The sequence below is a fragment of the Mesocricetus auratus genome, unplaced genomic scaffold, assembly GCF_017639785.1.
Source record: "Mesocricetus auratus isolate SY011 unplaced genomic scaffold, BCM_Maur_2.0 Super-Scaffold_100003, whole genome shotgun sequence".
Classification (NCBI taxonomy): Eukaryota; Metazoa; Chordata; class Mammalia; order Rodentia; family Cricetidae; genus Mesocricetus; species Mesocricetus auratus.
In genome coordinates, this window is record NW_024429188.1 from 60,011,370 (window position 1) to 60,038,390 (window position 27,021).

Here is a 27,021-nt window from a genome sequence, read left to right on the forward strand (position 1 = left end):
CTGTTTCTACTAGTATATCTTCAACACCTGAGATTTTTCTCTTCCATCTCTTGTATTTTGTTTGTTATGCTTGCATCTGTAGTTCATTGTTATTTACCTAGCTTTTCTATTTCCAGCATTCCCTCATCCTGTGTTTTTTATTCTATTCCAGTTTTCAAGTCTTGCACTGTTTGAATTGCTTCCTTCAGTTGTTAATAGTTTTATCTTTACTTTCCTTGTTTTCTTTAAGAGATTTGTTTATTTTTTGCAATTTTTTTGTTTTTCTTTTTGTTCATGTCTTGCATTTTTTTCTTACATTTCTTTAAGGGATTTTTTTCATTACCTCTTTGAGAGTATCATCTTCTTAAAGTTGTTTTTAGGGTCTGTCTCTTCTGATTTATCTCTGTTAGAATGTTTAGGTCTTGCTTGTTTGGAGTCCCTGGACTCTGGAGGCATGATAATTATCTTTCTGTTGTTGACTTTTCTTATGCTCTAGTCTTCTCTTCCCTTCTTACAGTGGGTACTGGTGGGGTATCTCCCTCTCCTTGTAGGTACGTGTCAAAGATTCTCTTCTGCTGGGTACAAGCAGGTCCAAGACTCTGATGTTTCTCCTCTTCCCATGGCTGAAGGCTGGACTAGCACTTGATGTTGGCAGATTCTGGATGGGCTGTTCATCTGGGATAGGTTCCCCAGTGTGCAGTCCCCGGGGGCTCTGAGCAGGGCACTGCAAGATAGGCTGGAAACAGGGCCATGCTTACCTCCTGCTGTTGGTGGAGGTGGTACTATTATGATAAAGCTGGCAAACTCTGGATGGGCAGGGATGGGTTCCCCCTTGCTCAGTCCCCCGTGCTCAGTCCGCCGGTCTCAGGAGGCTCCAAGCAGGGCACCAGAAGACCATTTCCCTAGTCTTGACACCCAATTGCTCAGTTACCAGGACCTAAGATATTTTTCCTAAATTTAACTTTATCTTCTGCCCTGACAGCATCTTACCAGGCCCAAGAAACAATGGATGGTTCCACATAAACTGGACAACAGTGAAACAACCAGCACCCCACTGTAATGTGCATTCTTTCTGCCAGCCTGGTCCCAGAGCCGAGTCAGTGCCAAATGAACATGCAGGATGGTATATTACTTATGAAGCTGTTGGCCATTTGCTATGGTTTTTTAATGGCTAGCTCTGACTTAATTATTAACCCATAATTATTAATATATATTTTTATAAGGACTTATCTTTCCGAGGATGACAGACTTGTGCCCTTTCCTCCCCGAATCACGTGGTGACTCCCCACTCTTGACTACATTTCCCAGAATCCTCCTCGACTCCTAGTCTCACCTATATTGCTCCCCTATTGGCCAACAGTGCTTTATTCATCAATCAATAAGAGAGACATATTTTACTGAATGACAGCTCCTATCACTCCGCCTTTCTCAAGTACCCCAAAGATTGTCAATTTCTACTGAGTCAGCTGGAAGCAGTCTTGAGAACTTGGTAGCCCCATCCCTATCCCACCTGGTATCCATTATAATCCCTTGCCTTCTAATAATAGAAAAGGTAAGATTTTTACAATCCATGCATTATGCTGGCTTGCCCCAGTCAGCTGGCAGCATGTGTCCACTGACATGCAGGCAAATACTTAGCCCACCTGGCCCTATGTCCATATGTCTCTGTGTCATGTGCTGCCTGGCTTCATTATACCTTGCATGGCTACATCATGTGTTGGGTGGCTTAAGGCTCTGTACACATGCTCAAATATTCCCTTTTAAGTAAGTTCCACCTGCCCCTCACCCTCTCTTCCCTTCCTTTCTGGTCAGCCAACACAGGTTCCTCTTTCACACTCCCTTCCTAATAAACTCCCACATGGGTCTGTTATACCCTGTGACTGATTTCTTGACATTGCTGTTAATCAACTACAGTACCCTTTTTATTTCAAGAGTAAAGATACAGGACACACCCATAGTCTGCACAAGGCAATACCAAGCACTATCAGTACAAATGATTCAATGTTAATAATTTGGGATTCCCCTGGGACTTTCCTAAGTGGCTTGGGTCATTTTCTGGCCATACCCTCAACAGCATACACAGCCTGTCTTATGGATCTCAGCTGACTCTATGATGCTTTAATATCTTTAAAAGCAATACAATCTGAGTTACTCTTATGTGACAAAGTGTGGCTGTCAGCAAGATATGTTCTTGTATATGAACACATGGAGGGGAAGCTTTAATGCATAAGTAGACAACAATTATTTTAAGGCCTGTATTTCATAAACTATGTTTTTTTAGGACAGGACAGTAATTGTCATACAAAAATACATTTAAATAAAAGTATCTTGGAGATGCATTGCCATCTTCTTGGTTGGGCCACACTACATGGTTGCCTTTAATCAAGATGGTGGTGAAACCACATGACATCTTTTCCCTCCAACCCCAACAAAGGAGGATGTCAAAGCATGGTGGTAGGCCATGTATGACGTGTATTCTGAAATGGAATCATGCCACATAGTTCCTTCAAGATTACTTATGAACATATTTCCAAAAACCAAACCTGTATTATAAGTTTTAAATCAACTTTTTATTACACATATTATAGATTTTTTTAAACATAGAGAGTTCATGTAATACTTTTTGGCAATTAAATGAAATCAATAATCCTTTTAGTTGTTTTTCTTTGCTTCTTTTTCTCCCCGTCATAGCTCTTGACCCTTGACATAGAGACTTTTAAAGCATGCCTGAGTCTGTAAAAAGGAGAGCCACAACCCAATTCCACAGCCAGCTTTTCAATAAAGTAGAATAGCATAAAACAACTTTAATATTATCTATACCCAAATGGCATTTGAATGTTGCTGAATTAAATCCAGTGATCAGAATATATAGAGATATATTCTGAGCCCAGTCAGCTAGCAGCAAGAAAAAGGGCAAAATTATCACCAAGAAATACAGTAAACTCACACATTCAAAGATCAGTCAGAAATAAACATGTGGTTATCATCACATACTCATTCATTCAATTGAATCAGACACAATCCTACTTCACCTCCATGTTTACAACAAAACTTACACTCATATCAGAAAACACAGACCCATTCATATACACAAACCCAAAAGACAAAGCTTTTTGCACAAAACAGACAAAACTTTCCTTACCTTCTTCAGTGTTGTAATTTCAATGAGGGTGGGAGGGCACCTTCATAGATACAGCTGCTGAATTCAATGCCAACAGGGGTCATAGTGTCTGTCTGCATTGTAGGGGAAAGGGAATACAATGGAATACTTTGGTGCAACAGGAGGCTGGGTAACCTTATGAGCTGTAGTTAGTGGTTACAGGGTGTGGACATAGAGCTGAATTTCTAGCTGCACAGTGGTGCTGCAGTTGGAGGCCACCTACTTCCTTCCATATGAGGACTCTGGTCTTCTGCTTGAAACTCCTGGACTTTTTTTTCAAAGCTCCCCCAGGAGCACAAGCCTGGCCCTGGACACTGCACTGTGCTCCCTTCTGTGCACATAACTGCCACATACTTCCACTGACTTCCGTAAACCCAAAGTTCTTCCATTTCTGGAGTGATCTTTGGATCAGCACTCTAGCTTATCAGCTTTGTCATTTGCTCATCCAGTTCCCTGAATCAGAACACATGAAGACAGGTATAGACACAGAGCCAAAATGACACCAACAACAGCAAAGCCCACAAGACAGAAACATTAACAGTTGGAGTTATTCAGAGGTCTACCAGTCTGACTAGGAGAAATTCTCTTAACAAATAGGAGGCTGCTTTTTAAAAATAGCCTCCCCGAACAAGAAGCTAAGAACCCACCAGAGGCCAGCTCTCTCTGAGTTCTCTTAGCTCCTGGAACACCTAACATCCCATGTTGGACCTCGTCAAGTGCTCACCTTGGTCCCTAGTGACATGAGGTATCCTGGGATCCTTAACTTTGTGCTTTAGCCTACACATTGAAACCCTGTTGATGGGCACCCAGGCACAAGGCCTTTCTAAGTTCCTTGGCCCCTGGTCTTATTAGGGCTTCTTCAGGGCTCCAAGGCAGATCAGAAAAGGAAAAACTGGTGGTTCTGGTTGAATCTCCAATTAACCATAAATAATCCGTGGGTCATGGAACATCTCTCTTTGTCAGGGACAAAGGATTTGTCGGTCTCATCAGGCCCCCTACACCCCAAGATTGGGATCCACAAACCCAGAATCAAGAAACCTCTGCAGGTGATGGTGGAAAAATAAAATGCTTGCTATTTCCCTTTCAAGTGCCACCCTTCATCTTGGGAATTTGCAGAGTAGAAAGCATAATCATGGGGTGGAAAATCTAACTTCAGCAGAATTGGGGTGGAGTGGTTTTTCATCATCAAATGTTAGTCTTGTGATTATCAAGAGAAAAATTAGTTCCACAAATTTGAGCCAAATTTAAAGTAAGCTTTAATGAAATTCTGGCCATGTAGATGGGCTCTGGCCAGGTCCTTTTCTGTGTTCCTAGAAAATGGCCTGAAGTAGTTTTTAAAAGGCAAAACCATAATTCATTGCATTTCCAATGATTTCCAATTAGGAGTAAGGATACATCCTGGCTGATTTCCTGCCAACATGTGCTCAAACACGTCTGGTGTAGTGGGTTCAAACAAATATATTTAGTGAAGTGAAAACATGTGATATATTATGTCTCTAGAACTGCAGCTTCCAGCATTCCAGACACTTAATTTTGTCCTTGGGCAAATATGGTTTGCAGGTTAAGTTTGAGTCTAACACGACATCTTCAATTATTGAATAAACAAAAATTATAAAGCATAATAAAAGAAACACATTCTTTGATGGTTTTAATCAAGGAAATTGTTAAAATCCAATATAGTCACATGAAAAGAATGTAGAGGACAAATTATAGGTCACTGGAGAGAGAACAGTGGGAAATTATTGATTTAAAAGAACTGGGTTTCTATTGGAGTGAGGAAAAGTTGTGTAATCAGAATATGCTCATGCTGTCGCAGAAATGTAAATATAGTAAAAAAAATCATGGAGTTACCCAAAACATTGAAATGGTGACTTTTTTGTTGAATTGCTTAATAATAAAAATAAAAAATGTATTCACCAAAGAGACTGGAGATTCTTTATTAAACATTGTCTGTTCAACTAAAGTACAGTAAATTATGCACCAAAAATATTCCTTATAAATACAATTTGCCAAAATGTTTTTTACTATGTTGTCTTATATAGCTAGCATTACTGACAACAGGCTTTGGTCACAGAAATGCAGTTTTCTCTGGAGATGAGTAAGCTGTTGATACTGCAGGTAGTTTGGCAGGTTTTCTGACTCCATTTCATACTCACAAGCAACATTTCCTTCTTCTAAGAAACATAAGCTTTGTATTCTAATTTCTAGAGATAGACAAGGCATATTATAATACACATAATATACCAAGGACATTTTTCCCCAATGAAGCAAAGAGTTACAATTTTATTTAACTTAAAATGTCTTATATTGCATGAAATACATAACTTCTACATAGACATGGAGTAATTATCAGATCCTGGAGGTGCTTAGAACGTTGGATGAAAGATCGTCATTTCTCTTTGACTGTGGGTGAGTAGAAAAGGTAATTCAAGACAATAAATGTATGAGTCATGGGATATAGTTGAAATTAATAAAGTTTCTTTTCTTAAGAAATTACTTCAAGATATTTAAAGATTTTTTACACACCAAAGATGGAAAACTTATAAAGATTCGATTCATCTTGTATGACACAGTTTGTGATTACAAATATTTTGGTATTTCCTTAATTAAAGACTTTTCCTCATTGTCAGCATTTGTCATTTAACACGCATTATTCTTATTGAAACATAAATGAAGCAGTCATAAATTCTACATGACTATAGACATAAATGTTTATTTTACATAGTTTCATGAATTAATAAAAGATCAAGTTATATTTACAGAATATATTCTGTGAATTCTTTAAGTTGAAAGCAATGTAGTTTTGGGAAATACGCAGGAAAACTCTAGACTAAATTCCTATTGGTTTGATTTTAACTCAAATTTTACCACCTGTTTAATATTAAGATAAATATTCAGTCTTTTTGAAACTCTATTACTTATACTTTTAATGGGAAAACTAAGAAAACCTATTCTATATGACTGTTATGAAGACTAAATAAAAGTCAAGTAATCAGGAAGGGCTCAATAATTTTAGTTGCCATGTATTGTGATCATAAATTCAGTTACATACAAAATAATAATTGTCTGTAAATGGCATTTAATTCACTAATATGTGGTTTTCAATATGAGAATATTATTAAAAATGAATTAGATTAAAATTCAGGATTCTTGTATTAGCAATTCCAGTATTTTACAGATTATGTTATACTAACATACATTAATTGCTCTGATGTTTAGATGCAAGGTTAGCTTACATATGTTCATTTTGAATGAACTCCTCTATATGAGTTCTGAGAGCTTCTGAAAAATTACTTCTCTTTAAATGCTTATTCCACTACAGAAATTGTAGTATTTAACCTGAAGTCACTTATTTGAGCAATACATTTTTAGCAGATCCTATCTTAGTGTTTAATTTTCAAGAGACAATTTGGTTTGCATGGCATTTTTAAAAGAAATCACAAGCAAAGAGTAACTTACAAAGTTTTGAAGCAGTTGATATTACCACCAAGATGGAATCAGATATCCTGTTAGTGACAAGGTGCCTTTGGATTATACAATAGCTGAAATGTATCCTAAGCAAAGTTTTTTTCAGGATTTCAAACTAAATATGAATAAATCATAAGAAAATTACTAAAGTAAAATTGGTGAGTAAAATCAACCTTCATACACTAGTTTCCAGGTTAGCATGTACTGCCTCATTTCTCAGCCCATTTTTCTTTTAGGTACAAGGCAAATTGTTTTTTAATTTGCCCAAGAGCAGAGCAATTGGGGGGAGTTATTTAGTTGTGGCAATTGTTCTATTGTTCTCAAAGAAATGTAACAAAACACTTGGGGCAGGGGTACACCACCAGGAGAGCAGAGAACATCTCTATATCTTATTGACACCTAATCTGATATTATTTGGGGGGAACTTCTTATTAAATACTAAAGGAAAAATTCAAAATAAATTACATGAAATACCTTCCCTCAGAAATATTTGAAGGAGTCTTACCAATTTAAAGTACCCCAAGTCTGGTTTCTCAGATGCTCTCAGGTTTACTTGGTTATGGGTGAAATAAACTGGCTGGTTTTGACTTTTATTAAATCTTCTCTTGAAGTAGGTGCTGAAGGATGTAGATTCAGTGTGTTCTGATGCTTCTGTTCGTATGCAATTACACAAATGCTGTTTTGAATGCCAAAAGCATGATTTAATTATATCTTTAATTTCCCATCTTTACTTGTCACTTAGAGTTCACATCACTTTATTGCTTTCCTTTCTAATTTTCCCCTTGGGTTAAAGACGAAGTGTGATAATAGCAAATAATTAAATTGCTTTCAGTTCAGAATGTCAATGTGATTTTGAGTGAAAAATATCAATGAGCTTTCTAAAAGAAAAAATTAATTCCAAGATTCTTTCTTGAGAAATTATTATATTAAATAGGCAGTAAGGTATATATATATATATATATATATATATATATATATATATATGACTTCCTCTATCTTATTGACAACTAATGTGATATTCTTTTTAGAGATTAAATCAATCAGACTACCCCAAAGTCAATAATTGAAAAAGCTTTAAATGTTGATATCCAATTAATTATAAGAAAAGGAAGCTGGAAGGCCTTGAGGAGTCAGTTACTTGTTCCCAGCAGAAAGAGGACCCACTATGTCCAGGCTAGTAAGAACACCGAGACAGTTCTAAGAGTGTGATATGAACAAAGGGTGTAAATTATGAATTGTTTGGCAATATTTTGAAATAAATGAAGAACCAGTCTCATTTTTGTGATCTCTCTCTCTCCCTCCCTGCCTCTGTCTCTGTCTCTGTCTCTGTCTCTGTCTCTGTCTCTGTCTCTCTCTCTCTCTCTCTCTCTTTCTGTGTGTGTGTGTGCGCGCCCGCAGGGGCCTGTACACCTGTCTGTCTATCTGTCTCTCTGCCTGCCTGCCTGCTTGTCTGCTCTGGAAAGGAATTGGATTGGAAGTTGATAAATAATGAAAGTGTTAGGTGGTTACTTTGAGTGAGGTGTTGCTGAAAACCAATGAAATCCCAACAATTTAATTTTTCTGATTTGGGACATAGTATATTTCTTTAAAGAAGGGCTAGCTAAATACGAGTATGTTCTATTTTACACTTATCATTTCTATCTTTGGTCTGTATGACTTTTCCTCTTTACCTTCAGGTAGGAGTTGATGCTGAGGTCATGAAGGAGTGATGCTTACGGTTTTTCTCCTTATGGCTTACTCAAATTAGTTTCTTCTGTAAGAAACCCAGAACCTCCAGCCCATGGGATGCATCAGCCACAATGAAAGAGGTCCTTCTCCACAAATCATGAAATTAAAAAGTTGACTACAGACCTGCCTCCAACCTGCTTTTATGGAGGTATTATCTCAATTGAGCTTCCTTCCTCTCAGATCATTCTAGCTTATGTCAAGTTAAGATAATTCTAGCTAGCACAATATTTATAAATAATGCAAGAACATATAAGCAAAAGAAAATAGTAAGTAACTACCCAAAGTAAAAGTTTTGTGTAATGTTTGGACTTAAGGAATAAAATATTTAGCAGAGCTGTTCATGAATTAGAAGTAAATATTCATTTAATATGACTTACTTATACAAATTAAATATCATCATTAAAAACTAAGTCTTCTAAAATTGTTATATTGAGAGCTATATTTTAGATGAATGGTAATTTACAGATATATGAATGTGTTGTTTACTTACAAATGATAGCGTAACACTATCTTAGTTTGTTTATAAATTCTAATAGAATTCTATAGAATGAGTTCACATAAAACACAAGTATTACTCATAATTTTGGGTCCTGAAACATGCCACATGAAAGAAGTAAATTTGATGTTTGGTGAAAGCCACTCTGAAAACCTACCGTCTTTATGCTGTGTCATTATGTGGTTGAAGGGATGGGCAAGATATCTAGAGTCTCTTTCAAAAGGTGCCAAAATATCTCATACAGATTGACGTGTTCCCCATATTTGAGTACATATATTTAGGGATTAGACTTCAACATATGAATCTGAAAATGTAATAGGGAACAAATTTTCAATCTCTAGGAAACACATAAACTATTACACAATTGTCTTAGTCAGTGTTCTAATTCTGTAAAGAGGCACCATGGTCATAGAAACTTGAATGGCACAGGATCTCCTGTGGGGAATGGCAGAATGGGGGGAGGTGAGAGGGAGCTGGGAAAAAGAGAGGGGTCGAAGCAGAGGGGAGACCAGGAAATGAGTGAGCAAGAAGTTGGAGTTGGGGGAAGAATAGAGGAGAGCAGGGTGACAGATGCCATAATAGAGGGAGCCACTATAGGTTTGAGGAGAGATAAGGCACTAGTGAGATTTTCAGATATCTATAAGGATGACACCAACTGGCATTCTAAGCAATAGTGGAGAGGTTACCGTAAATGCCCTTCCCCAATAATGTGAATGATGACTATCTTGTATGCCATCCTAGACCCTCCATCCATTGGCTGGTGGAAGCAGAGGCAGACACCCACAGCTAAACACTGAACTGAACTCATGGAAACCAGTTACAGAGAGGGAGGAGTGATGAGCAAAGGGGTCAAGACCAGGAAGGTGAAACCCACAGAAACAGCTGACCTGAAAAACGGGGAGCTCATGGATCCTAGACTGACAGCCGAGAGGCCAGCATGAGAATGATCCAGACCCCCTGAAGGGGGTGTCAATGAGGAGGTCTTGGCATTCTTTGGGGCCTCAGACAATAGATCAGTATTTATCACTGGCATCCAAATGGATTTTGGGAGCCTATACCACATGGAGGAATGCACTCTCAGCCTGGACACAAGGATGAGGGCCTAGTCCCTGCCCCAGGATGACATGACAGACTTTGGAGATCCCACATGAAGGGCATCACCCTCCCAGGAGAGTGGAGTTGGTGTTGGGTAGGGTGTTGTAGGGGTTGGGAGAGCAGGGGAGTGAAAGGGAGCTGGGATTGACAAGTGAAGCAAGATTGTTTCTAATTCAAATATAAAACAGTTTAAAAAAGAAAATAAAGCATTTACTTGGGACTTGCTTGCAGTTTCAGAGGATTAGTCTAGAACTGTCATGGTGGAAAGCATGGCTGCTGGAATGCATACATGGTGATAGAGAAATAGCCAGGAGTTCTACATACAGATCCACAGGGCACAAGAAGCCCATGGGCCTGGCTTGGGTTTTGAAATCTCAAAGCTCACCATCAGTGACACATTTCCTCCACCCAGGACATACCTTCTATTTACTCCCAACTAGTGTCACTCCCTGATGAAGAATTCAAATGTTTGTTTATGGGAGTCATTCTTATTCAAAGCATAAAAATAAATCATCATTATTTTAATGTGAAGTTATTCACTGTTTAATACTTAGTTTCCATAGATATGTTTTACATTGGGAGTGGGGAATATGTATATTCACTATTTTATGAATAAGTGATATAAATTTGATTATGCTTTCAAAATAAACTATGCATTACCATTAGCCATTAGGGAAATAGTGGTCAATATTAATAGAAACCATCATAGTTGATTTTTTCAAAGATATTGATTATTTTTTAATTATGTATGTATATTGGTGGATGAGTATGTGCACACACGTGCTGATGTCCATGCAATAAAGAAGTGAGTATTGAATAGACTAGAGCTGAAGTTACAGGTGGTTTTGATTCACCTAACATAGAACATGGGAAGCAAGCTCTGGCCCTCAGAAAGAGAAGTGTTTACTCTTAATACTAAAGTCAAGAAAAATAGACACAAGTTACTCCTTGTATCTCCAATTTTTACAGATCTTGTTACATTTCTATCTGATGAATCACAAAATAATTAATGTACAGAATTAGAAGTATATGCCAATAAGTGAAAGATATAGTTTAAAACAAACACAAGTTAATCAGTAACAATTGTAATATAGCCTCTTTTGTGAACTACCAATTGAATGGTTGATAGGTCTGACATTATACATTTTGAAGTAAACAGTAAGTTAAACATTCAAATGACACACTCTGGATAATGCATAAATCTAACCATATGATTTTTAAGAGTAGGTATTTTGTATTTGTAAACTTTAATGCTATTGTGTTTTAATTTATATTATATATATATATATTTGTATTCTTAGCTACTATTCTGACATGAAATGGTTCTAAATCCCATAAAAGAAGCTGTAGGGTCCTAGTATAGTTAAAGTACCTTCTGATGCAGAAGAAGTGATAAGAGGATAACAAAAAGCAGATTTCCATTGAGGTATGCAATTCAATTAGCAATACAGAACAGAAATTATTCATTTATTATTTGTATAAGAAAATAAGAAATTCAGGAGATTCTTTAATATAAAGTGATTTTATCTCAAACACTTTCAAAGTCAGATATTTTAAAATATATTGAGATTAGCAGAAAGATTTTTCTTTTTACATAGAAAGAAGCATGAATAAAGCATATTTCCTATTATTGATCAGAATAAGTAAACTACTTTGTTTTGTTCATTTGTATTCTAGTCATGTCTTTTTTGTATACTCATTGCTTAGTGAGACACTCATCTTTTCTGAGTCTTAAAGTGCTAAGTAGTGATAGAAAATATTCTATCGTGTTGAAAGAGCATCTGTGAATATAGAGGCAATGAAAATAGTTTCCATTGAATACTGAGTGTGGCAGACAATATCCTAAAATTTTACAAAAGTTATTTTGTTTATTCTTGACAAGAACCAAATGAGATCTTAGGTGCTATGTTAAAGATAATGAAATGAGTTTAAAACACTGCTAAGAAACTTTTCCACTTGACTTTTGAATACTATTTTGTACAAAATTATCTTCCTTTTGTTGTAATCTTTAAAAAAATCTTTCATCCATCAATTCTCAATTCAAACCCTTATCCCCCTTACATGGAACTCAAAGCATTAATTTTATTATTGTACTCATTTTTTGAGAGACTCTAAGCTTCCAGAAAATCATTTTCCACTCACCTTAGCAACCTCAGTTTTTATATGATCTTAAATATTGCATAAATGTTTCCAGATTGTGTGATATACATGATCAAAATAAATACTGTTTTATTTCTTGGTGGTGCAAACTTAACTATTTTGATTATTGAATTTTAAGTGACTTGGACAAGAAAACTTTATGTCTCCTTTTTATATTATGTTCCTTTAAAATGTCACATAATTGAAGACTCTGCTTTTCTCCCAATTTCACCAAATTAGTACAAAAAACACATGTACTTAGTTTCCTAAAGACATGGTTAATAGTTGGCTATCAGATATAATAAATCAATTTAACCTAGGTACTAAAGAATGGATCTTTTATTTATCTTATTACTGTGACAGTACTCTTAACTGAAAATAATGATTAATAGAGGGGTATTTTTTGAATCGTGATTTTAGAGGTGTTAGTACATCATAGCAGGGAACACATGGTAAGGAAGCTTACATCATAGCATACAGTAAGGAAGTATGACAACAACATGAAAGAGATTCCCAAAAGTAAGCTAAGTACCAGGGACTGGTCATGATTTCACTGTCAGGAACCTTAAAAACAGTTCAAGTTGAATAACTGTTATACACACGCAGAGGACCTAGGTCGGTCCCATGCAGGTTCCCTGTTTGTCCAAAGTCCATGGCTCCATGGAGCTCAGGTCAGCTTTTTCTGTTTTCCGGCCTCATGGCTTGAATCGTGGCTTGTAAAATTCATCCTCCCTTTCTTCACAAGATATCTAGTTCATGTACCCCATCCACTATTGTTAGGAGTATTAGATTGGCTCATCCTTGTGAATTAATGGGGGTTTCCCTGGAATTCAGTTAATCCCTAGCCCCAAAAGGCTCCCCTATTCAAGATGTCTCCTTTATTCTCCCTCTGAGTCCCACCACAACCTGCCTTCTTCATGCAGCCTAATCAAGATCTCATGCTTTCATCTCCCCACTTTTGACCCCAATTTGCCCAACAGTTATATTTTACTTACACTTCCCAGGGAAATTCATGGACCCTTCTTTGGGCCCTTCTCGTTATCGCCTCTCTCGGGCTTTGGATTGTAGGTTGGTTCTGTTGTTCTTTACTCCTAATATCTACTTATGAGTGAGTAAATGCCATGCTTGTCTTTCTGGAACTGAGTTACCTCACTCAGGATGTTTTCTGCCCATATTTCCATCCATTTGTCTAAAAACTTCATGATGTCATTGGTTTGTACAGCTGAGTAATCCTCCATTGTTTAAATGTACCATATTTTCCTTTTCCATTATTCAGTTTAGGGGCACATAAGTTGCTTCCAGATTCTGGCTAATATGAAGAATACTGCTGTGAACATAGTTGAGCAAGTGTCCTTGTGGTATGATTGAGCATCCTTTGGGTATAACCCTAAGTTGGTATAGCTGGATCTTGAGGTATATTGATTCCCAATTTTCAGAGAAATTTCCATATCAATTTCCAAAGGTTCTATGCATGTTTGCACTCCTACAAGCAGTGGAGGAGTGTTCCCCTTATTCCTTCATGCTGTCCACAGTGTTTTGGGTATTAGCCATTCTGACAGATGTAAGGTGGTATCTCAGAGTCATTTTAATTTGCATTTATATGATGGATAGGGATGTTGAACAATTCTTTAAGTGTATTTTGACCATTTGAGATTCTTTAGTTGAGAATTTTCTGCTTCATTATGTACCCCATTTATTAATTGGATAATTTGGTAGTATGGTGCCTTATTTCTTGAGTTCTTTATACATTTTGAAGACCAGCCATCTGTGGCATGTGGAGTTGGTGACTATGTTTTCCCATTTTGTAGGATGGCGTTTTGTTTTATCGACGGTTTCCTCTGCTTTACAGAATCTTTGCAGTTTCAAGAGGTCCTATTTATTATTTGTCTATCACAGTGTCCGTTCTAATGGTGTTATAAAGTAAATAAATTAAAGTCTTCTAGAGTGAGTATTAAACAATATGTTGTCTAGATGAAGACCTCCTTTAATATAAAGACAAACACAAATAAGATCAGACATTTTTGGATGAACATGGTGCCCTGTGACTGTAATCCCAGGAGTTAGGGATCACCAATTGAAGAACTACAAGTTTTAAAACAGCCTGGGCTACCTAGTGAAATCCAGGCCAGCCTGTGCTATAATAGTGACACTACAATAAAGATAAATTCATAAAACTTTTGAGAAAATTTATTATACACATGCTACTCAAAAGATAGAATAACACCAGCAATATTAGAAAATCAAATTTCAGAGCAACAAAAGGAAGCTAACAAGATTAAAGAAAGATATAATAGGGACTGGAGATATGGCTCAGTGGTTCAGTTTGAATTACACTTTTAGAGGAATAGAGACCTAGGTTCCAAGCATTCAGGCTGGGCAGCACACAGGCACTCACACATGCATACACAAACATAATTAAAATAAAATAACTTTAACAGTCATTGTATGGTTATTAAAAAGTCAATTCCCTAAGAGATAAAAATCTATTAATGTGCATATGCCAAAGAAGGATCAAGCTGGCTAGTCAAATTCTAAGCAGGGATGGGGAACGGCTCATAAAGTACTAACCCTAACTAAGGAATTATAAGCATTGATGTATGCTGTCTGGGGGATAAGGGAGGGAGAGAGAGGGGGAGAGGGAGAAAGAGAGAAGGGCAGAGGGGGAGAAAGAGAGAGAGAGTCAGTTTTCTCCAGGGATAAGGGCTCTGAGAGGTAACCAGTAGTATAGTAGATGTACTGACATTCGTGTACATACAAGTAGTACTAAGTAGATTCAACGAGTTTAAATGAAAGACCATGTGAAGTTGGGAAGAAGAAGTGTGGACAGATGGAGAGGACTTGGAAAGGAGAGAATAGTAGGTGGATCTATTTGATCAAAACACATTATACACATGTATGCATTTTTAAACAATAAAATTACAAATAAGGCAAGACCAAAACAGACCTATCATTGAAGTCTGGACCTGGAAATGGGTATATCATAAATAGCATAAATTAAAATACATGAAAATTGTCATTGTGTTGATTGGGTATTCCTTTGTTCTAAGCTCTTGGTTAGCACACAGAGATCTGAAATAGTTGCTCCTGTCATATTTTTTTCAACATTTTGTTTATAGCAGACCCATCTTCTGGAACTTTTTCTTCTATTTTACTGATGTAGCAGACAGCAGCTGTTAATTATTGAAACAGTTCCTAGTCAGAGAAAAAAAAGAAAAAGAAAATAATACAGCAAGATTTAAGGAAGCAGAGGAAATCCTGTTATCTTTAAAGTTCTGAACAGAAAGTGCCCTGCATTACAATACACTTAGTAAAAGAAGTCTGAGTAGAACACCGTTCTTTTTGAAGGCACTAAACATACACATGCAGACTCCTGAACAATTTGTTTTAATCTGCACAGTCTCAAGCAGGGTATACAAACTTAAATTGACAAGATCTTTTTTGACTAAAATACCATTATATTTCTGGAAATAATGTTTGTGTCACCTGGAAGATTCTAATGTAAAAATCCAGGACACTTTGATATGTGTTGCTGTTGAGATATGAATAATGGTGTACAGAATCACAATAGAACAAGTTATGCTTTGAAAAGTAAATCTGACAAGGTTATCGATGTTGCTACATAGGAAATCTGAAGCTCAGGGTTGATATGGTAAATGCCACTGTAGAAATAATCTTATTTAATTCTCAAAACAACAATATAAGTCAAAGCTAGCTTGGTATCATTAAGTGGATTTAAATTTTTATATATTAATATGTGATACATTTGTCACTGGTCATTTTTAAATTCCTTGGGGTTTCTATTGTGATGTTTCTCTTTAATCTGTTAGTTTTCAATTGGATTCAGTCGTTTAAAAATGCAACAGTTATCATAATGAAATTATAGTGTGGATGTTTAATTGTCTGTGTTTAACTTAATTGGGGAAATAATAATCATTTGAGAAAGCTTGTCTTTTATTCTTATCAGAGAATTATTCTCTTATTCAACTACAGACATTTTTTCATAAAATATTTCTTTAAGTATTTTTGTCTATTTTACCACTTATATGTTCTTCGTGATTAAATAAGGCAACAGGATGTAGCTTTACAGTTACTATGAAGAAATTAACAGTTTTTCTTGTCTTAATTTATTTACCTTTTGCATTGATTTTCTTTTTTCCTATAATGAGTCAGGTCCAGTACAAGTTCAATCTTTTTTTTTTTCATTTCCCATGATCCTAGAGATTGAATCCAAGGCTTCCTGTTTCCTAAACCTGTGCTGTATCCCTGATATATACCTCAGCACAATAATAAATTGTTTGAGCTCCCATCCAAGTACTAACCAGTCCTGACCCTGCTTAGCTTCCGAGACCATGATTGTGAAACCCACAAAGACAGCTTACAGGATAAGGCTGAGCTCTTGAATCCCAGACTGATGGCTGAGAAGCCAACAGGGGACTTATTCAGACTCCATGAATGAGGCGACAGAAATCACTGGGGCCTTGGGTAGTAGATCAGTGTTCACCATGGTTTATGAATGAGCTTTGGGAGCCTATTCCAAATAGAGGGATGCTCTCTCAGCCTGGACACATGGGGAAGGGCCTAGGTCCTTCCTTGGATGAAATGACAGACTTTGGAGATCCCCTCCAAGGAGAACCTCACCCTCTCTGGGGAATGATATGGGGATTGGGTGCGGGACTTGAGGGCTGGTGGAGGGACAAGGGAGGAGGAGTGGGAGAGGGAACTGGGATTGACATGTGAAGCATTCATGTTTCTAATTTAAATTAAAACATATATTGAGGAAAAAATGTTTGACATAGTGTTTCAAATAGTTTCTAGATAATCCGAGAAGACTATGAAATCGAGATTCTTCTGATTTAACTTCTCAAACAACTGGGATTCCATGCCTACCACACCAGGATTGGCTCAGATCATTAATTTTTAGCCTCTCCCCTATTTGGGATATATTTTTTCAGATCTCTTAATAGTGACTGTCTAATTATTTTACAACACTAGAATTTTAACTCAAACATAATCTTTTCAGAGAAGACTTGCCTGATTTTTTCACTGTATATATTTTATCTAAGGACTGTCCATTTAAGATACCTTAAGTTTTCAAATTCTTTGTACAATTATTTTTACATTTTGTTTCCTTTGTTTTTCTCCTGTCTCCTTCTAGTAGATTATAAATCAGCCTCAGAGATCTACTCATCAGATCTTCAGTATTGGAATGCTATTACAAAATAGTAGCATTTTTCAGTAAATAAAACATGCTCCCCCATGGTTATGCAAGTGATGAAATGCTGCATTTTTAGAGAAAATTTCAGAGCCGTCAGCATATTTATCGGTGCTGCAAAACACCAAGAGAGGGCCATGGAATTTTGTCTTAAATATATATTTTGAGAACAGTGGACCAACATGCATGTTGTTGTCAGTTGCACCATTGCCAAGTGTAGCAAACTTGGTAAGAATTTAATGCTTAACCCACATTGTAATCTTTTCTGTCCTCAAACTCACAAATTTAAGTCAAGTGTGCTACCATATTACTGTGTGAAGATGCCGATTCCAAGGAAATAATTAATCTGAATTGGCATCTTCAAAGTGAAACCATAGTTTGGTTAATCAAATTCCTCATAAACGATTTTAGAGAGAATGATTTTTATGTGTGTGCCAGCTCCTTCCTCTATTTCATGTTCTATCCTTCTTTTACTCTATTGTTCTCCATCTCTCTATTTCTTGCACTACAAATAGATCTTAATAGCAAAGTAGGAAAACTGACATCAGTAACCCAGAAATAAATCCCTCACTAGAAATGGAATGTCCTAGAAACTTAATATCTCTCCATGGATAGATGGACAGATATATGGAACTGAAATTGGTCAGTAACATGTTTATTGTGGAAACAGGAGGACTTGTGACTGATCTCCAGAAACCAGGTTTTAAAAAAAAGAAAACAAAGGTATGCTTGATATATGAATCACAGCTCTTGGGACTGGAGGCTAGGCAATTACCCAGGGTCCCTGGACAGCCAACTTGGTCTATTTGGCCAACTGCAAGCTAGTAAAATACCCTGTCTGAAAAACAGGGAGAGACCACACCTTTGTAATAACATCCTAAGCTGTTTTCTACAATCCACATTCATGCATTGCTCCCCCACACAAACATGCACATTCACACAAAAATGAGAGGTGGATATACATATAAAGGAAGTGATAGACCCAAGAGATCCTAGAAATTTTTCTGGCTTGTAGTTACTGTTGATATAACTTCATTCAAGGCACAATGGTCATTGGAGTCTACTGTTAATCATATTGCCTTAAAAGAAGATAGTTAAGCAATTGAAAAAGTACTAACTTTTACTAAGGCATATTTTTCCAGGTTTAGGATCAGATGAAGAAAGTCAATAGTTAAAAATCTCTTATGAAATGGAAGTTCCACAATGTCCACCAGTTCTACAGCACCTTCTGACTTTCTCTTTAAATATTTTTAATTAATTTCTGATCGTGTGGTGTTTCAGTCCCTTCCAGTATAATGTCCACATTGTAAACTAAAGAGAACATATCACAAAAGGTACTTATGCCCATAAAATCAGCTCCACTCTAGGATTCTTTTTAAGTCATGATACAAAAATCAGGATCATTCGACCAGCCCTTGCTATAATAAAATGAGATCATGCAAAATCACTTTAAGAGAAATCTGTGGTTTTGAAAACTGACAAGTTGATATCATTTCCTTAGACTTTGGGGACATGGATATCCTTTGAAACAAAACTTGAGCTTTTTGTTTATCTGTGTAGCATCCATGGTTGTCCTGTAACTCACTCTGCACTGAAGATCAGGCTGGTCTGGAACTCAGAGATTCACTTGTCTCTACCTAAGAGGGCTGGGATTAAAGGCATACAGTACATCTGCATAGTCCTTCATTTAGCTTTTTATTTGTCATTAGTAGGACTACTTAACACTCACCAAAATAATATCATAACTGAAATATGTTTATGACTAGTAAAACCTGAGAAACAAGGACCAACTTTTCTTCATTAATCATCTTACACTTGTTTTCACCTATTTTATCAAAGTATAGAGACCCAAGTTTAAATCTCAACTTTCTTCCTTGCATGCAGGGTACATATGAACATATTTTTCTCACATTTATCACATTTTCTCACATTATCAAAAATGTTGTCATTAATACATATTACATCAGGTAGTTATGAAGATTAAATGACAAAAGCCTTTATTTTGTGTCTAGAATATACCATATACCCAATATACCCACAAATATTCAGTGAATATACTAAATACTGTTCCTTTAAGTGTCTATACATTCATAGATAGCTTGAAAATTACTAATTTTCTAAAATGTAATAGCAACCAATGCAGAAACTTTAAGCTACTATAAAATTTGATTTATTTCTCATCATAAAAAAGGTAACATGCTGCACAATCAGTATTTTTTTACTTTTTCAGAGATGCTTAATGGTACAATACATGGACAGGAAGCACAGTAACAAACTAGAGATGCTGCTTGATTTAAGATGAGAATATGTTTCAATAAAGGCACTTTAAACTGAAGGCACCATAAGCTGAAAATGTATCTACTACAACTGGCCTAGCAAGCAAACATAGTTTATCAAGGCAGTGCTGTGTGCAATATCAGTTGTTTACATTCATTGCCATATGGCTGTCTAGGAGCTGAGACTCAGTGCTGCTGTTCTGCATTGCAAAAGGATATTGTCCCATATTTTCTCTGCCAAGAAATTAATCAAAATGTAAAGTGTGAAAAACAATTTTCAATCAGTGTTGATAGCATTCACACCTTCACATGAGTCAACAAGTGTGGTACCCCTGAGGTAGGTACTAGCCCTGAGCCTTTGAGATAGGCTCTCATTCCATAGTCCAGCCTTGCCTTCAACTCAGTAATGTAGCCTACATGAGCATCAAATTTAGTGTCATCTTGTCTCAGTTTCTTCCCAAGCAATGACATTGGAGGCATCACCACCATTCCTGACTGAATATCATAAATTCAATTATAATTCCAGAAACACAAACTTTCATTAAACTCAGTGCTTTGCTATATTTTGAATACCTGACCCTCCCCCCAAAATTGTGTGTGTGTGTGTGTGTTAGATACTAAATGAGGGAAAAATAAATAAAGAGGAGGACATATTGCTTTTAGGTATGTTGGAAATTTATTGTAGACATTAGGGAGAGAAGAGCCAGAGGCCCAGTGATCTGGAAGGGTCCAGAGTGGACACAACATATCAAATAAACTAGGCCATGTGAGGAAAGAGGGTAGAGAAAAGAGAAGAGCCGGTAGCCAATATGCCAGGAGGCAGAGGCTAGAATTCCAAAGGGACCACGTACAATATAAGCAAATTATCTTGGTTGTATAGGAAATAGAAAAGCTATGGGAAGGGAAAACCAAGCCCAGTCCTTGCTCTGGAGAAGTTTAGGATAGGGGCAGTCTTATGCCAGTCTTGAGGACCCTGTTACAGGTAGGGACTGAGAGATGCTGGGAGAACTTGGAGGCCAATGTCAGTTTTGATATATTAATAGGCTTCTCAATCATTTGTCCTGGGTTTGAGACCTAACAGACACTTAAAATTATTGGGAGGGGGAAATGTAAAAGGTGATTGCAGGACATGGTCTACTCAAAAAAATTATTGAAGATGTTAGCAGTGGTGTTGGTTTCCTATAAAATAAGCAAAAACTCTCCCCTATGTATTTTTCTCAAAAATGATGCAATCTGTCATGGTACATGAAAAGTTTCTGCACCCTGATAAGTCTATCCACCAATGCAACAATTCAAATCAGATCAAATCAAACCTAATTGAAAAAGCCCACATTTAATGGATACAACGCTCCTGCATCGCCTTCCAGCGACCCATAGAGGAGGTGGGAAAGAGGGCTCGGGTGAAGCTTCCTCCATGATATCCCAGACTCTTTGGGTATATGGATGCCAGAGTGAAGCTACCACCATAACAGTACAAGCAGTACAAATTCCGTTATAAGATGTTGGCAATTTGATATGAAATTCTTATCCTCCACCACTAAGAGAAACAAAGTTCAATATGTTGTAAATATCTCACAATCAGATATTCTGAAATAGTATCAAAGGAAGGACAAATAGACTTAAATTAGTTAAACTCACCTATTTTAAGTTGCAGTAGTAAAAATATTATAAACCTTCAAATACTTACCTAATATATTCTTGAGGACAAAATAAAATTATAACACATTCAGCTAATCCCGTATACAAACATAAGGCTCAAAGTGTATGGAATATGTAGTTCTATGCTTAAGTGAGAGAACTGTACACCTCAGATAAATAAGGGGAAGCAAATGATTTGCAGTATTATATTTAATCCATCATGGGTTTTTTAAATTACTTGTTCATTTTTAGGAATAAATTTCTCTGCACTAATTTCAGATGTTAACTACCTCTGGGCAGAAGCTAGATAACAGGTGTGGGGAAAATGAAACAGTACAAACAAAAGGATATGACTTCTATTGGCCAGTCTGTAAGATTTCTTTGCAGAGAAGATGATACTTAACTTCTTACACAGGAATTAAAAACCACTCTACATGAACAGTGTGTCCTTGCATCTCAAATACTTGACCAATATTGTCTATGCATTCATTATCAGATGGCCTTTCTCCTGAAATAGAAAGTAGCCTCTTAAAGTTATGTGAATTCCACTGAAGTATTTTCAGTGAGAATACAGAAAGTCATGATTTCATGATCCATAAATACCCATTTAAATATGCCTTGAATTCCCACTTTGACATTAACTGTGCTATACGAAAATCCTTGGCACAGGAGAGAAAAGCTTGACCAAGGACACTACTATTGTTTAATTTATGTATACAGACTACAGCAAGAAAATTTTTATAAATATATAGTTTATGGCTTTGAGTTTTCATGGATATGAATTGCATTCAGTGTAGGCCAGAATGGTCGCAGTCTTATATGTAGCCAATGCTGGTCATGAACACTTTCTCTGGCATCCAGCTGCAAGAGATGGAACATATTCACAGTAGTTTGTGGCCTTTATAAATTATATCTTAAAATTTTGCAGCTGGAATTGTGGGAGAGAGCATGGATATATGGAAAAACATGCTTAGCATTACTTACAAACAAAATATGGAGAATATTTCAAGTAAGTGTTTTTAAATGCATTGAGTGTTCTCTATTATAAGCACTAAGTCTCATCTTATTATAATAATATGTGTAGATCACTAGGCACAGAGTTCATGTATAGTATGCATTTACTTCCTAAGACAAAAATGGAATATAAGAATATAATACAAATGTGTCAACACATGTTTAAATTAATATAAAATAGGCTTACGGTTAATTGGGGATTTAAAGTTTTGTGTCTCCAAAATATGTATGTTCTGTATGTTAATTATTAATTTCTTAAATAATTAATGGGCTCCATAAATAATTCATAATTAAGTTTAACATTTAGAAAGAAAATTGATCGGTGAATATCCTTATAACCTTTGCTTAATTTAACACAAACTCCACCTTAAAAAAACTGAAGATTGACTAAAGTTATCCTCCTGTAATTATAGCAGACTGAATCAAAAGCCTTCTGTTCTTCCTTTAATGAAATTCTAATAAAACATCATTCTCCTTTACAACTACCTCTAATTGAGGAAAGCGAGGTACACTAAATCTATGCATAGAAAATCAAATCATGTCTTTTAGTTTTGGGGATTAAAGACAATAAAATTTTACAGATAAGGAGATAAATAATGTGTGGAATTGTCTGTCTCCCAGACTCACAAATGTTGTAATCAAAATTATCTCTTCCATTTGTTTCTATTTGCCTTGACCTTTTCAGATGCAGCTGATATCATATTGATATAAGATAATAGTAAGAGTTTAACATTTAGTACATATGCAAAGTGCTTAATTAAGATGTCTCAAAGACAGTAGTTTTTGTCAACTGTCACTGTAACAGAATATTTTTGCTTAAGTGACAATTCCACTTAAAAGGAAAGAAACTTATCAACAGAAAGGAGTTAAAACCATGATGGGGAAACCCACAGAAACAGCTGACCGGAGTTAGTGAGAAATCACTGATTCAGGCCTGACAAATGGGGAACCTGCATAAGATAGAACTAGACTCCCTTAATATAGATGACAATTGTGTGACTGGGACAATATATGAGGCCACTGGCAGTGGGTCCAAGATCTAACACTAATGCACAAACTGACTTAGTGGAGAGATATGTAGAGATACCTTGCCCAGCCTAGACACAGGAGTATGGGGAGTGGGGAGGTATCTTGGTCCTACATCAATGAGATGATGGGACAGACTTAGTATACTTCCTAGGGGATGCCTTACCCTCTCTGAGTGATGGGAAGTGGGGGGAGCAGGAAGAGAGGAGGGAGGGGGAACTGGAATTGAAATGTAAAAATAAACTAACAAAATTAAAAAAAACAGTTTACTCTGTATCAGTGACTTTTTAAGTACTTCATTGAAATGAAATTCATTTAATATATACTCCAATTTATATTCTCTTTTTGTAGGTATCAAATTCACAATGAATTTTTGGTAAATTTTTGAATTTTTTTCCTTTTTTCCTTTTAGAAACACTCTTATTTATATATCCATCCACCCATTCCCTCACCCTCCCTTCCTCCCATGATTCCCACCGTCCCCCTAACCGACCCACCACCCTCCATGGGGGATCAACAAAGCTCATAACATCATCTGGGGGAGGACCCAGGCCCCCCTTTCCATAACTGGGCTGCAATGGTATCCCTCTATAGGGAATGTGCACCCAAAGCCCATTTGTGACCTAGGAATAAACCCTGGCTCCACTGTTAGAATGTCCCATAGACTGCCTTGGCCTCCTAGCTGGTACCCATATTCAGATACTTCCCGCATTTTACGACTGATTCCCACACTTTAGAACTAAGGTCTGCATGCTCTCATTAGGTCAAGTCAACTGTTTCTGCGGGTATCTCTAGTTCCATCTTAGTTCATTTAGTCATCTCTCCTCCCTCTCATCAACTGGTTCTTGGACTATGGCTCAGTGCTCAGCTATGGATGTCTGTTTCTGCTTCGATCAGCTACTGGGTCAAGGCTCTAGGAATGGTAACCAAGGTAGTCATCAATCTCTTTATGTGGGGGCAATCAAAGGCAGCCTCTTCAACACTGATTAGATTCTTAGTTGGTGATATCCCTGTGGGTCCCCTATCATTTCCTCTGTGCCAGACCTCTCTCCAAACTTGTACTGGCTCCCATTATCAAGGCATCTCCCATCTTGCCCTCTTCTATTCCTACCCTGTCTCAGTTCTCCTGTTCTCCTGGGCCAGAAGGACTCCTACGTGGGTGACGAGGCCCAGAGCAAGAGAAGCATTCTGACCCTGAAGTACTCCATTGAACACAGCATTGTCATCAACTGGTACTATATGGAGAAGATCTGGCACCATACCTTCTACAACGAGCTGCGTGTGGCCCCCAAGGAGCACCCTGTGCTGCTTACTCACGCATTCCGGACCCCAAGACCAACCGAGAAAAGATGACCCGGATCATGTTTGAGACCTTCAACACCCCAGCCATGTAAGTAGCCATTCATGGTGTGCTGTCCCTGTATGCCTCTGGTCATACCAATGGCATTGTGATAGACTCCAGAAATGAGTCACCCACACTGTGCCCATCTATGAGGGCTACGCTCTCCCTCATGCCATCCTATGTCTCGACCTGGCTGGCCGGGACCTGACAGACTACCTCATGAAGATCCTGACCGAGTGTGGCTAAAGCTTCACCACCACAGCCGAGAGGGAAATAGTGCGAAACATCAAAGAGAAGCTTGCTATGTTGCCCCGGACTTCGATCAAGAGATGGCCACTGCTGCATCCTCTTCCTCCCTGGAGAAGAGCTATGAGCAGCCTGATGACCAGGTTATCACCATTGGCAATGAGCTGTTCCGTTGCCCTGAGGCTCTTTTCCAGCCTTCCTTCCTGGGTATGGAATCCTGTGGCTTCCGCGAAACTACGTTCAGTTCCATCATGAAGTGTGACTTTGACATCCTCAAAGACCTCTATGCCAACACATTGGTGTCTGGTGGACCGTGAAGATCAAGATCATTTCTCCTCCTGAGCAGAAGTACTCTATGTGGATTGGTGGCTCCATCTTGGCCTCACTGTCTACCTTCCAGAAGATGTGCATCAGCAAGCACAAATACGATGTGTCCTGTCTCTCCATCGTCCACCGCAAATGCCTCTAGGCAGACTGTTACTGAGCTGTGTTTTACACCCTTTCTTTGACAAAGCCTAACTTGCACAGAAAAAAAATGAGACAATATTGGCATGGCTTTATTATTTAATTTTAAAAAATGTTTTGGTTTGTTTGTTTTTGTTTTGGTGCTTTTGACTGAGGATTTAAAAACTGGAGCAGTGAAGGCGACAGCAGTCGGTTGGAGCAAGCATTCCCCAAATATCTACAATGTGGCTGATGACTTTGATTGTGCATTTTTTTCTTTTTTAAGTAATTCCAAGTACCCATGAGATGGCTACAGGAAGTCCTTCACCCTCCCAAAAGCCACCCCGATTCCCTAGAGGAGGATGGCTGAGTCCATGCACTGAGCTCACACTGGGGAGATGACAGCATTGCTTCTGTGTAAATTATGTACTGCATTTTTAAAAAAACTTCTGCCTTAATACATTTTTAGTTTTGTTTTTATTTTTGAATGGTCAGCCATCGTGGCCCTCTTATATTTTTCCCCCCAACTTGATTTAGGAAAGATTTGGTCTCCCTGGGAGTAGGTTCAGATGATGAGGCAGCCAGGGCTCGCAAGTACACTGACTTGAGACCATTTTAATAAAGTGTGCATCTTCCAAAAAATTAACAAACAAAAGAAGAGAAAGTGGGAGGTACCCTTGAACGAATTGGTACAGATGAACGCTTCCTGAACATAACACAAGTAGCACAGACATTGAGATCGACAATTAATAAATGGAACCTCCTGAAACTGAGACGCTTGTGCAAGGCAAAGGACACAATCAGCAAGACAAAACGACAGCCGACAGAATGTGAAAAGATCCTCACCAACCCCACATCTGACAGAGGCCTGATTTCCAAACTATTCAATGAGTTCAAGAAGCTAGTCACCAAAACACCAAACAATCCAATTAAAAAGTGGGGTGCAGACCTAAATAGAGAATTCTCAATAGAGAAATCTAGAATGGCTAAAAGACACTTGAGAAAGTGTTCAATATCCTTAGCCATCAGGGAAATGCAACTCAAAACAACTCTAAGATACCATTATATACCGGCCAGAATGGCTAAAATCAAAAACACCAATGTCATTCTATCCTGGAGAAGAGGTGGAGAAAGAAGAACACTCCTCCATTGCTGGTGGGAGTGCAAACTTGTACAACCATTTTGGAAATCAGTATGGCGGTTTCTCAGGAAAATGGGAGTGAGTCTGCCTCAAGATCCAGCAATTCCATTCCTGGGCATATACCCAAAGAATGCACATTCATACAACAAGGACATATGTTCAACTATGTTCATAGCAGCATTGTTTTTAATAGCCACCTATTAATAGCAACCTCGATGGCCTTCAACTGAAGAGGGGATAGAGAAAATGTGATACGTTTACAGAATGGAGTACTACTCAGCAGAAAAAAACAATGGAATCTTGAAATTCGCAGGCAAATAGATGGAACTAGCCGAAACCATCCTGAGTGAGGTAGCACAGTCATAAAAAGACAAATATGTTATATACTCAATCATATATGGTTTTTAGGCATAGAGAAAAGAATTACCACCCTACAATCCACACCACCACTACAGCTAGGAAACAAGGAGGACCCCAAGAGAAAAACTCATGGTCCCCTGAAGAAGGGGAGGGGGAAAAGAACTCTAGAGAGGGGCAGATGGAAAGGGACATTTTCATATGTATATATTATGTATTTTGATCATATCCATCTATGACCACCTTCTTCCAATTCCCTG

At 37.4% G+C, this 27,021-nt stretch overlaps 1 pseudogene; it reads left to right on the plus strand.

Annotated features, from left to right (window-relative positions):
• The window catches only part of LOC101826493, a 32,119-nt pseudogene extending 6,831 nt beyond the window's left edge, over positions 1-25,288 (plus strand).
• The last annotated feature ends 1,733 nt before the right edge of the window (positions 25,289-27,021 follow it).